The 13725-nt window shown below is 47.1% G+C and overlaps 2 protein-coding genes across 4 annotated transcripts in view; one reads left to right on the plus strand and one right to left on the minus strand.

Moving 5' to 3' along the window:
- The window catches only part of DCUN1D3 (defective in cullin neddylation 1 domain containing 3), a 119731-nt gene extending 118213 nt beyond the window's left edge, over positions 1-1518 (minus strand). The window contains exon 1 of the mRNA XM_086940807.1: positions 1308-1518. The gene's annotated coding sequence lies outside the window, so the exon portion shown is untranslated. The remainder of the gene's footprint in view (positions 1-1307) is intronic.
- The window catches only part of LYRM1 (LYR motif containing 1), a 105840-nt gene continuing 93632 nt past the window's right edge, over positions 1518-13725 (plus strand). The window contains exon 1 of one of the 3 annotated variants that reach the window (XM_086940809.1): positions 1518-1651. The gene's annotated coding sequence lies outside the window, so the exon portion shown is untranslated. Of the gene's footprint in view, positions 1738-1823; positions 1931-13725 lie in introns of those variants that run through there. The other 2 variants (XM_086940810.1, XM_086940808.1) reach the window with 2 other exon arrangements.

The following is a 13725-nucleotide window of genomic DNA, read 5'->3' on the forward strand; positions in this document are numbered from 1 at the left end:
ATTGTGAGTGGTAATTAAATTTGGTGCTCAAATTATAGCCCATTTTTCTCCTGCCTGTGCCAGACCCAGGTAGAGATGGATCAAATCGCTGAGTACTCTTTGGGGTGTGAGTGCATATCGGGTGGCTTACTGTATTTTAAGATGGGACACTAGCCAGGTTGTGGCATTTGGTGTTAGCCGATACCTTTATACAAGAAAAGCCAAGGGGTGTTGTTTTAATTGGATATATGCCTGTTTTTTTTATTAATTTGTTCTCTTACACATGTCCCACAGTCCCCATGGGCCGACCTGTATTGGTTACAGCAGCATTGTACTTTCTAATGGATACATGCTAGCTGCTATATTTATATTTTTTAGACAAAGCCCTTTTATGGTCAATGACCTACTTAGTAGTCATAGGGAATGCTTTTCGTTTATCTGTTTTAATTGATCTTTCTGTCTGCAAAATGGTTTTATGATCCCAAGTATTTTAACAAACTAAAGTCTTACTTGGCAAATCATTGTTTGTCTATAATGTTTTTATATGTTTGATGGTTTAAAGAACTGACTTAAAGATAAACTGACTGACTATATCCATGTACATATGATCTCACTGTATCGATTAACAGCCCTTTGTGTCTGATGTTATCAGTGACTACCTTATGTGCAACCCTTTCTGACAGTTTCCAAAGGTAACCTATCGCTGTCTGATTGCACGCGGTGGATTACGAACATGTATGTCATGGCTTTCTGTGGTATGTCATCCTCTGCTACATATAACAGCCTCAGGTGCCCTAACTAGAGTCGAGTTTTGCGAGACAGCGGTATTCTCAGCAGTGGGTGACATTTTCTTACAATACCCCTAACAAAAAAACTTGACTCCTACCTGTGATTTCCAAAGAGTTACTGGTTATATATTTAGGTACCCATTAAGTGTGTGACCTTTTACTGCGGTGGCTCACCTACAACCATGTATTTGACGTGACACAATGTAAGATTCCATATCTTAGCCACAAGTATGTCATTTTTTCATGCGGTATCCCCACTTGAATCGCCATTGTAAAGGTCCTGTGTGCTGCCATGGTGAGGTGTGCCACTGCCTGACCAGTGTGTGTGGACAGGGAGACGCAGGACGGCGCACCCGGTCTGATAGATATCGGCTCAGGTGTCCCCACAGACCGATGCAAGCACAACACTGGAGTCGCAGGCCGGATAGGGATCAGTCGGAAATCGAGCCCTCCGCTCTCTGTTGTCAGAGTCTTCCTAGGACCCGAGGAGGACGCCTGGTTCCTCCCTTCCTAGCAGGATACGTCTGGCAATGAATGTACCTGCTGCGCGCCCAGCCTCCAGTCCGTTGTTGGCTCTTCAATGGGGCACTTTAGCCCGTTCGTGAACGGCGCCCGGGCACCAAGCACCTGGGACGCCCCAGTCACCCATGCGAACGGGACCGGTGTTGGTGAATAGACTTCCGCTGATCAGAACCACCCGGTCTGTACAATACGTCACGGCCGAGTCGTTTCCTGTGACACTCTCGAGCACTTTTCCTGAAGAGATTTCCGGTGAGGAAAGCCACCCGGCCTGTACATTGTGTCGCTAGCACGTCGCCTGTGCCGCCCCCCGCCCCTCCCCCGCCACGCCTTCCTGTGTATGGGATACTAGTGACAGTGACCCCGTGAGTCTGCCTTACAGTGTTTCACTTGTGTACGCCGCGCGCCTACAAGGCCAGTACGCGTGACGTACTGTGCCGTCACGAGGACAGTGAGTGTGACGTGAGGCCCCTGACCTCCGGGCCCTTCACCCACTCCTGGGGGGGGGGGGGGGGGGGGGGGGGGGGGGGGGGATTAATAAGATATTGCTCTGTGGGAGGAGTGGGCCTGACCTTTCAGCGCACACTTCTCTCCGAGGTGGGGGTTGGGTTTGGTGATTGCAACCTGTCTGCATTTGGGAACAAGTAAGCCAAAATGTAAGAGTTTAAGTGTTAAAAATATGCATTTCCCTCAATTGCTTGTATTGTCGTAGAGCAGAAGGCGAGCTTAACCCACTTCATAGCTTATAACAAACATTGGCAAATCCATTGGGTCTCGCCTCAGAATTGATTTGGATTTGACACTGCTTTATTCGTCCTTTTAGGTGGCATTGATGGATGTGCGCGTATCTATACAGACTCTTGAATGTATTTTCTTATACTTTAAGAATAGACGTTAAAAACAGCTGCAGGGCACCCTGTCAAAAATGATAAGTGTTCGAACTGCTTGTTTTAGCAATAGAAAAGTTGTCACTTGGATGCAATGTTACTGAAAAGAAACCTCAACATTTCCAAAAAATTGAAAAACGCAGAACCCGGAGTTTCTGCCAGGAAGAGGATTTGAATGAAAGGTTACAGATTATATCATAACTTGAATGTTGATTGTAGTGCCTTAAACTATTCCACGCCCATGACTTGGAAAAGTAATAACTTCCTAAACAAAATTTAACCTGTGAATGCATGTTTAATGAACAAAGCATCAGCAGCGTTTCAAATGTTTAGAAAATACAAACTCAAAACATGTTTCTTGAAATAGGGTTAGAACCCAGACTTATAAAGGACCCAGCAATCTAAATACACAGTCTTGGTCTAAGTTGTTTATGACATTTAAGGACACTGTCTTGGTAAAAGTACATTTTTAGGTCTCGCCTGTCAATGCGCATGCGCATTGAGCTTGTGAGACTATAGGGGCTTAAACAGAGTTCAACTAGACTGGCGATTTGATGCAGTGCATGTGCGCTTTTAGCTCAATGCGCAAGCGCAATGAGTTAAAATGCGCATGCACAACATCAAATCGTCAGCTTAGTGCCGCCGGCAGCTCTTCCCACTCCGCCCCCTGCTGCATCAAAGGCTTTGCGCTCTGCCTCAGCCCAGCCATTCTCCTCCCCTAATTGCCCCCTGCTGCATCAAAGGCTTTTTCACGGCCGGCCGGCCGTGCTTTCAGTTTCACGACCGTCAGGCCGTGTCTCCTTTTTTTTTTTTTTAAAGTTTCATTTTTTTTTTGGGGGGCAATATTTGGACGACTGCTCTGTATTGTTGGCTTTACCATCACATACCGAGGTAAAATGAAGCCCACCATGGTCGAACTATCGCAAACCATTATCTAAGCCCTCTTCATGTGCATGAATTGAAGTGGACGGGTTTTTGTTTATGTTTTTTGAGGGCATGGGCCATACGTTTTGAGGATAAGTACCTGTTGTTAGAGAGTCAGCATACCAAACACTTACATGGGCAGAATTCTCATAAGATGGGCATGGCATTGCATCCTGCATAAGGGTCATCAATGGATGACTACGAGGTGGCACAGTCACTCGCCAGAAAAGGCTAGTGCCAAACTTGTGAGAACTTCTAACTGTTGAGAACCAAGTTGTACCACCACGTCATGCCACAGGGCTAAGCGAACTCAAGAATAGACAGACCTGCAGATGAATCCCATGCTAGTCTAATTGTGACAGTGAAGTAAATGTATGCAGCTTGGCTTATGTGACTTTCTCTACTTTTTGTCATTGTAATATCCAAGTCCTGTGGAAAAGGCAAGAGATGGCCTCCTGGTTTGGGTGAAAATGCCAACTCATTTCAACTGAGATGTCAATAGGCACTACTTGCCAGATACTACAGTCAACCGATGTGCTCCAAGGCTCCTCAGTAGATGTCAACAAACTCGCGTGGCAGTAACTAATACCATCCCCGCCCTGTGCAGTTGATCAATGACATGAATAACCTGTTTTATGTATCGATTTACGCTGCATGGGGGTCGTGAGCTGTGAACAGACCTCAGACGAGCGTTTAACTCGCTCAGCCATCTTTCCGACATAGTCGACGTTAAAACCTGGACTGTTAAGTGTATTTCCTTGGACAGTTCCTGTTGAACTGAGCAGCCCGACTTTTTCACAATCTTTTCGATACTGTGTGGCGTTTGTAGAATCTGTGAGAAACTACAGTAATGGTAAATGTGTGAATCACCATATTTGGGTGATTGACAGGTTTGTTATTCTTATCACCTTAGATTGTGGTCTTGAATCCAGAAGCGAAAATTGTCGACGACACAAAGTTGTCCATCCATAAACAAATTTATTTCCTGGGAGCTGTACTTGACGTCCTGTTCGGGAAGTGGTTAAAAGGAGTTTGTGCAGTCGAGCTTGCAAGCGGTTTAAGCCTGTGTGCAATCATGCTTGTAAGCTGTACATGTGTGTTTGTAGGTCCCGTGCTTGAGGCAGACAGGACGTCATATTTGTATCTGGTAGTAGGAGGCCTGCGTTTTATCATGTGCCCAAGATCTGATAAAAGGCGTTCGGAGGAAGAAATGAGCTGGGTGGTTGCGACAGACACCGACAGGTCTCGCCCCGCCCCCTTAAGAGGCGTCTTAATGAAAACACTCAACGGGTGTGCAGAATGCCCTTTGTCTCAAGACTAATCCGGTGGGCGTCGATGGACAGAATACGCGAGATCTGTTATGTAATTGTGTGACAAGATGGTTGTTTTTACGCTACTTTTTTTTCTCTTTGTTTTCCACGGATGACCTCAGACCGGTTGCCATAGAGTTCAGGCAGACGGAGAGAAAGAACCCAGTCTGTAAAACACCACATTTTATGTGCTAGTCTGAACTGTGGTTTTACATCTCTGTTTAGTTTCTGGGGGTAAATGAAGTTTAAAGACGATAAATCTTTTTGTCTGTGTAACTCAGACTGGGCCTCTTGGTATTAGTTTCCGTTAGAGTTTTACTCCTTGTTGTTAACGGCTTCTTTCCCAGCCTAGTTTAATAGGTTTCAAAAATTGTTTGAGTTAGTACTGACCCTGTAGAATTAATGTCCGCCACTCAATAGAAAAATAGTCCGATAAAGAACTTTTTTTTTTACCTACCTAGCTTTATAAAATGTTGTTCCTCTAGAGTTGATTCAAATAATCTACATCTGGAAAGGCTGCGTATCAACTGGACCTAAACTATTTTCATTAAATTGGGAAGTGCACCGATAGCTGTCTACTTCAGATTGAGAAATGGAACACAATAATAAGAACAACATTCCATTTTGATTTTTTCTGTTTGTGTTTTTTTTGCATATTGTCATAGTGTTTCGCCATCAGGAAAGCTCAGTGGCTTGAACATTGGCCCTAAGACCTGCAGTGGCTGCAGGTTTGAATCCTGGCAAGGCTTATCACCTTCAATCCGCCCGATGGAAATAAATGGAGGAACTTTACATTTTGTAATTTATTTGCAGCACTTAAACGACCACTCTTCGCTGTGTAGCGCTAAGTAAAACATTGCTTTTAAAGATGCCAGCAAACAACAGCTTAAAAATAAGAGTTGCACGTACATCCAGTGACATGCATTGGAACTGGCAGATGATCAACTGAGCAACATGTTTTAAGCTTGACCTCCACGCCCTTTCCTCAATACCTTTTATTGCAAAAACTGGAAAAAGTTGGAGATGGTTAGCATGTACCTATGAACTATTATACTGTTGCCATTGAACCAAAATAGCTTAGAGAGTGGAAAGTAGGTCTTTCAATTGACAACACAGAATGGAGATTTTCGCTTACAGTGGGGATGTGGTAAGAACGAAATGCTGCAAGTTAACATTCAGACATGTGCTTGAACAAGGTGAAGCAGCGGATCAGGTCCAAGCTTTACAATATCTTGACTCTCATCAGGATCATTTGCAGCGGTGTTTCAGCAGGTGGAGTTTGCCACACTTTGGCTTCCTTCCTAGCTATGAAACAGGATCAGAAGATGATTAATATGACCTGGGTGTCTTTCAGTAATGCCTACAGTAGCGTTCTGCACGGCAAGATCTTCCATGAGCAAGCTGAGCAGCTTTGAGCTTGGAAGCGATCGCAAAAAATGGGGCAAAACCCTCGTGAAAATAACCCACCACAAAAATGAGGATTTGTGATTATATGTTTTTTAGTAAGACATAAGAGGAATTAAAGGAAAGTGCTTAAAGGCATCTTCACCATTAAGAAAAAGAAATGTAGGGAAACACATTTCTTAGTTAAACAAAAAAAAGTCACTAACTTAAGTGGCATTCAGAAAAAAGGTGTGTTTTTTTGCTTGTCATGTACTTTTTTCATATCTTAACGTGTATCCTCTGAGATTAATAAAGTTAATTACAAAGCATTTTGACTTAAGTAAGACAGTGCTCGGCTTAAGATCCGTTGCTCTTCAGGCGCCTGCATAGGGAAAGATGCAGAACAACCAGAAAGCGTAGTGAGCATTTAACGTTAAGTTGGACAGTAGGGTTGATAACCTGGAATAAATGGTAAAAGATGAGGATTTGGCAAACGTTTGTTACATTTCCAGGTTCGTCAAGTGACCTGAGATGCCCTTTTCTGGTGGCACCAACCAAGATGCCCTTTTCTGGTGGCAGTAGCTAATATACGGGAATTTTATTGGTACTTTTCTATTTCAGGCATTAGGGACCACAGCTGATGACTTTAATACATTTTTTTTTATAACCAAATGTTTTGATTTTAGGTAAAAAGCGAGCTCAAAGAAAAACAAAAACATAAGACCAGCAGCAAGTAGGAGCAGCGGTGCACATCAGAAACATGATGACATTATGACAGCATTTAATAAATTTTTATAGTATTTTTTGATAGATTTTTGAATCTATTGCATCACAGCTATTGTGCACAAGTGAATGGTTGGACATAAACCTACAATGCAAAGCGTACAGGAGCTAAACCCAGTTTTGCTAGGCAATGATGTGTTAAGGCTAACTTCCCTCAGCAGTGATGGGCCGTTACCGCAACCATGGCACTACTTTCATAAGCTGAGTATCTGTGGCTGATCATCCTCCCCTCTCTCCCCAATCCCCTCTCTCCTCACTACCCTTTCTCTTCACTCCCCTCTCTCTTCACTCCCCTCTCTCTTCACTCCCCTCTCTCTTCACTCCCCTCTCTCTTCACTCCCCTCTCTCTTCACTCCCCTCTCTCTTCACTCTCCTCTCTCTTCACTCCCCTCTCTCTTCACTCCCCTCTCTCCTCACTCCCCTCTCTCCTCACTCAACCCTCTCCTTACTCTCTTCTCTCCCCTCTCTTATTCTACCTCTCTTCTCCTATCTACTTACCTCTCTCCTCTCGTCCCGCTCCCCTCAGCACCACCAAAGCATCACTCAGGGGCACCACAACATCACTGAACGCAACAGCATTACTCATCGCCACCACAGCATCACTCAGCACCACACCAGCATCACTCAGCACCACACCAGCATCACTCAGCACCACTCACCATCACCACATCATCACTCAGCGCTACCCCAGCATCACTGGTTCAAATATGTTCTTTCAATGTTTCAAGCTGTTTTCAAGCTTTCAAGCTTCATTACACATCACAAAAAGATGTTAATATTTCACTTTAGTTCTTGGACTTTCGTCACAATAAAAAACACTGAATATAATCTTCACAAAAGTTATTTACAAAAGTTTAAGCTATTGCCATTACAAATTAAATAATTTATTTAAGTATTAATCATTTAAAAAAAATAAAAGCCATTGTTATTTGTAATATCAATACATTTAAGTCACGTAAATACAAAACATGTTGCATTACAAATGCTATAGGTGTAACATTTGCGAAAGTTATAACTATTGCCATTGTAATGACAAAGCTATTAATTTAGCTATTTCAAAAAACAAAACAATAATTTAAAAAAATTATTTATAAGACCAATAGCTCAAACTTTCCTAATGCGAGACCTATTGCATTTCCAATGCTTTTTTGTCTAATGGTGCACTGAAGGAGGGTAGAGTAGGAGACGCAGCCATAAATCTTGCCAGGGAGTTCATTTATGGAAAGAGCAACCCATCAGAGCAAAGAGGCTCAGCTAGGCAGGCGCTCCTGGGAGAAACAAGCATTTGCAATGCAATAGGACTCGCATTTACACGATACCTAATGCATTGGAAACGGTAGTGCAGGTGGGCAAGAAGGCAGGGGCGGGGGGGCCTGAAGTCAAGGACTGCGGGAGGGGGAGACAGGGAAGAAAATAGTGTTTGGAGTAAAGGGGCCAGTAGCCATGGAAGGATACAAATGAGGACATGGCTGTCATGAGGAGGGACTAACAAGCCTAAAACCAATCGGAAGGCAGCATTCAGGACCTAAGCCAATGAAAAAGATGGGCGGAGTTTCCACACTATACTGAATACTGCATGGCTCACAAAGCGAGCAGCGCATGCGCTGCAACACTAGGCTCGACCTAAAAAAGCTGCATTGAGGAAGGTAGCAGCAGCAGAATATTCAGTGTTCATATTACTGCAGCAATGTGCTATTATGACACTACTCTATCTCCAGTATGCCCGGCTCAATGTCATCTTCGCTATCAATGTCCGGGTCTTTCAGTAATCCCACCAAGTGCTCCCATGCCCTGGCCACCTCCAATGCCCTCTCGCTCCCCGTTCTCTTTGTTAGCTGTAGTCGGACTATCCCATCACATTCTGCCCATTTGATTAACTCTCTTTTCCATCTAGCTACTTCAGGGCCCCCACTCGCTTTCCAGTGCATCGTGATTTCCCTTTTGGTTAATACTAGTCCCATATTTATGAACTTGCTAGTGACCTTAGTTTTAGACATGTGGGGAAACCAATGCAGGACACAAGGCCCCATTGTCAGCTCTAGATCTCTGTCCGTCACAGCGTTCAAAAGCGCAACCACCTCAGTCCAATATCTAGTTAGCAATGGGCACTCCCAAATCATGTGAGGGAAGTCCGGTCCCTCTCCTCGACACCTCGGACATTCATCGGTATCCGTATTGAAGTATGTTTTGTTTTTTGCCGGAGTGAGGTATGCGCAGTGCAAAATATAAAAGTGAACCAGTTTAAAACGAGCATTCCTGGTGCTCTTCAACGCCCGTTCTACCCATTCAGCCTTGCTGTCTTAAGGTCCTCCGAAAGGGCACCAGTTCGAACAGGGAGATAAAGCAAGATCTGAGAAAACAGCTTCAGCTCTGGGGCACCCCCCTTTCCTTCTCCGTGCCACTTAGTCTCAGCACCACTCTTTGCGTCAGCCACTGCAGCTGCGCAGCTAAGTAGTAAGTTTCAAAGTCAGGTACCGCCCATCCACCCTCTGATCTTGGACGTATCAGTACAGTCAGGGCAAACCGCCGTCTCCCAGTGCCCCATAAAAACCCTGTTATCCTGGATGTGAGTTGTTTAAAAATCCGCGCCGGGATCCAAATCGGCAAGGTCCCGAAATAGTACAGCAGTTGGGGAAGGGCCACCATTGTGAGTAAGGCCACTCGCCCAGCAACCGACAATAGAAGTGATCCCCAAAATTCAAAACTGCCCGCCAGTCCTCTTATCGCTCTAACTACGTTGCCCTCCAATACATCCGGTCGTGCATGATAAATCTGGACCCCTAGATTAGGAAGGTACCTATATTCCCACCGCACTCCTGCCACAGCCTGCGAGCCGCCCCTGTCGCCACTTGTTGGGAATAGGCATGATTTAGTCCAGTTAACCCTAAGGCCAGACATCTCTCCTAGTTCTTGTGGTAGCGCGCTCGCCCCCACCAATGCTTGCCCTGTGTGTACCAAGAACATGAGCAGCCTGCGTGCAGGGTTATATGGTGAGCCTGATCCTTCACCTGGAGGTCCAGGTAGTACCTCATAGTCCTAGCCTTCGCCGCCAATGGTTCCATGGCCAGTACAAATAGAAGCAGATATAATAGGGATCCCTGCCTCGTGCCCCGGCGCACCTCACAAGCTTCAAATATTATCCCACCCGTCCTAACCCGCTTCGTAGAGGACTTATAAAGTAAAGCCGTCCATGCTATAAATTTGTCTCCTAGCCCAAATCGGGCCATGACATGGAACAGGTAGGGCCATTCCCAAACTGTCAAATTCCTTTACTATATCAACGGCAAATACCGCTGCAGTGTCATTTGGGTAAGAGTCCGCTTCGAGCACCTGCAGCAATCCCCATACATTTAAGGCCGTATTCCGAGCGGGAATAAAGCCAGCCTGATCCCGATGGATTATGGTTGACAGATGGGGCAATAGACGAGTGGCCAAGATGCGACTCAGTATCTTATAGTCCGTGTTAGGCATGGATAGCGGACGGTATGCCGATCTGTCCCATGCCGACTTACCAGGTTTAAGGAGAGGGATGATAACCACCTCTCTCGTGGTTACAGGGAGGTGGCCCAAGCATCTCGCCTCATTAAATAATGCTACCAGGTGCAGTGCCAACTGCTCAGAGTAAGTTAAGTAAAACTCGCTCGGAAGGCCGTCTGTCCTGGCGTTTCATTCTGTGCCATATGTTTCATAGCCTCCAGCACTTCCCTCAGCTCAATATCTCTACCTAGCGCCTCTGCCTGATCGTCATCTAGTTGTGGAAGCTGGAGCTCGCGATTAAACCCACCTAGGTCATCCCCTGTTGGGACCGTCTTGCTCTTATATAACTCCTTGTAGAAGTCATAAAACAGCTAGTTTATACCCACTTGAGTGAAGCAAGCGTCCCCCCCCCCGAGTGTCTCCGCACTCCAATATCGGCAAACCTCTATGCGACGGGTTGGCCAGCCAGGCCAACAGAGCACCCAACTTGTCTCCCTCGACATAGGTGCGTGTGATATAAGTCTTGTGATCAAGACATCGCAAATGCTCCACTTGTCCTGCCACTGCCTCCCTCGCCTCCTTCCAATTCTCGTTGTTTATCGGGTCTCTCGGGGCGATCGTTCTCTGTATCCTGCAGGCGTTGTTCTGCATCTCCTACCTCTACTAGCAGTACCCTGCGCACTCCCACCAATTCAGCTATGCAACTTCTCCGAATCACAGTTCTAAAGGAGTCCCATTCCACTAGTGGTATGGAGGAGGTCCCCTAATTATCCCCAATGTATTGAGTGATTGACGTACCCACTGCGCCGCAAAACACTTGGTCCTCCAACGCCTCCGTGCGCAGACGCCACGTCGGTATCCGGGCCCGGGTTTGCGACCATTGCATCCAGAGCAATACAGAGTTATGATCTGACAGCGTCCTAGCGAGATATTCACTACCCTGCAAACCTGCATGTACGTCCGGAGTGCATAACAATGCGTCAGGCGCACGTGAAGGTCATGCAATACCGAGAAGTAGGAGTAATCACGGTCACCTGGATGTTAGACCCTCCAAGTATCTACCAAGCCCCATCGGTCCTGCCAATTACTTCTGGCCTCTGCGATCTTATGAGTGGGGGCATTAGGGAGCGGGGGTGCAAGCGATCCAAAACCACATCTGTTATACAATTAAAATCCCCTGCAAGCAGTACTGAGCCAGTAAAATAGGATGCCAACTTCCCAGACAACTGCAAGAAAAAGGCTGGTTGCTCCGTATTGGGAGCATAGATGCTCCCCAGAGCAATGTCACGTCCGTCAAGTTTCCCACGCACCTCTACATACCTACCCTCCGATTCGATAAGCTTTTCCCTGCACTGGAAGGGTACTCCCGCCCGTACCCAACACTCCCCGAGAAAAAGCGGAATAGATTGTGTAGTACAATTTACCATGCCAACGCCTGCGCCTGTAAGTGAGTTTCCTGTAACAATGCAATATGAACTCCCCTCCGCACTAGATATGCATGTAGCTTTTGTCGGCGCCACATAGAGTGCATGCCCGCACATTCCATGATAGACACTTCAGGTGATTGGCGGACCCCATCCCAGCCATTTCTAGAATTGAACTCTGAGATCTGCTCTAGTAACATGCCTGGTCCTATTAAACCCCATAACTAAAAAACAACTCCAACTCCCCCTCCCCAGGACAGCTATTATAGAACTAGTACCCATTCTAACCATGAAAAAACAAAGCACACTAGGGCCTCTGATGAATACAGAGGTTCTGGGGACAGCAGCTGGCTCGAGAGATCTCCAATCAGTGCACATCAGCCCCAGAGTTAATAAGCCAGTCCGGGCCATTCGCCAATCCTCCGCCGCAGTACCAGTCCGCAGGGCTCTTGCTTGCCCTAATCCTGCACCATTCTTCAGGCAATGTCATCCGCCATCTGCGGTGTCACCACAGGCAGCCGCTCCTCACCAGTTTGGGACAAGTCCAAGTCAATTCCAACAGAGCCCCCAGTAGTATCGGCCTCCTCTTCTTCCGACGCAGGAGCTCGTTCCTGCACCAGCTCTGCCACTGTCTGCAGCACCGCTCCCGTGCTGTCTGAGTAAGTGTGGGTTTCTTCTGGGTTCTGTTGCGGATGCGTCGCTGTGGTCTTAAAGTTCGATTCAGAGCTTGGTCCTGCATCTCCCCCGTGCCCTCCGCTCTCTGCGTCTTTTTCCTGTAAGACCCCAGCCAGTCCCAGGCTTCTTGAGGAGAGTCTAGTGTGTGCTCCCATCCAGAATGACACGCAAGCAAGCCGGGAACATCAGGGAGTACTGGAGGCCCTCATTTCGCAGAGCTTTCTTGACCGCAATATAAGAGGCATGCTCCCTCTGCACCTCCAACGAATAGTCCGGAAACGACGTGACCCTGACATTATCCATTGTAAAGGGGCCGTCCGCTCTCGCTTTTTGCAGTAGTAAGACCCTGTCTCGGAAATGGAGCAGACGGGCCACCACCGGTCTTGGGGGCCTTCCTGGGGCTAGCGGTTTGGCCGGCACTCTGTGGGCTCTCTCAAGTGTATAGCAGGCAATGAGTCCCTCCGGAGCGACAACATTTCTGAACCACGCCTCTAGGAAGGTTACCAATATATAATCTCCTTACAACCCTTCCAACAGCCCCACGACCCGCACATTATTCCTCCGATTACGTCCCTCTGCATCTTCAGCCCTGCGTTCCAAGACAGTTACCCTGTCCGTTAAGGCCTGCACCAGCTGCGCCACATCCTTGTGCACTGGCGCCAGCTCTGCAATGCTAAGTTCAGTTTTCTTGACCCTTTCAGAAAGCTTTTTGTGCTCGTCCCGCAGCAAATCAATTCCCACTGCAACAGTGCTGATGTTCTGATGGAGGGTCGCTTTCGTGTCAGCTATGGCAGCCAGTATTTGCTGTAATTGTTGCTGCACCGGGTCGTCCAGAGCACTTCGCACCGGTTCCGGTGCGTCATCCTCCTGATCCTGAGGGACCCCAGTCTGGCGGCCGCTGGGTTTGCCCATGATAGGAAGGACTTCCCCCACTCCTCGTCCGACGACGGGTGGGCTGCAGGGTCACCGCAATCCCCTCTCCCTACTCAGTGGGTTTGTCGTCCCGCAGTGTGTTCCAAGGGCCCAGCCTCAATCGCCCAGCTGTCTCAGCTCAGTTCAGTCCGCAACTATGCAACTCCGGCACGTCCCCTTCTCAGACCTGGTCCATATGTGGGAAACCCAGCAAGGGCGTTGAAGCCGTATGCAGGCCACTAGTCGCACCTCCCTCCAGGGGCCTCGCGCTCCCAAACCAACAGCCAGAAATTCTCTCCTCCTGTTTCAGGCCACTGCTGAGCCCTGCGAAAGTCTTACTCTCGCCCCTGACGCCAGGGCCACAGCCGGTGTGGCTCCCCCACTCATCCAGGCGGATGTATGACGTTAAAACGCATACTTTTACCACGCATACCATTACAACGCAATATTTACAACGCAGGATCTTTTACAACGAATACCTTTACAACGCATGACATTACATCGCAGATACTATTACAGCTCATACCATTACAACGTAAGTATAGGTAAGTATATTATTTTTTTTGGTTTCGACCTGGCGAGGGGCACGCAGTGCCCCTCCCAGATCAAAAACTTTTGTCTTCAGTAGGGATGTTTGGCCCGCCTCTGTTTCCAATTGGCTAGC

This window comes from Lissotriton vulgaris, chromosome 10 (assembly GCF_964263255.1).
Source record: "Lissotriton vulgaris chromosome 10, aLisVul1.2, whole genome shotgun sequence".
Classification (NCBI taxonomy): Eukaryota; Metazoa; Chordata; class Amphibia; order Caudata; family Salamandridae; genus Lissotriton; species Lissotriton vulgaris.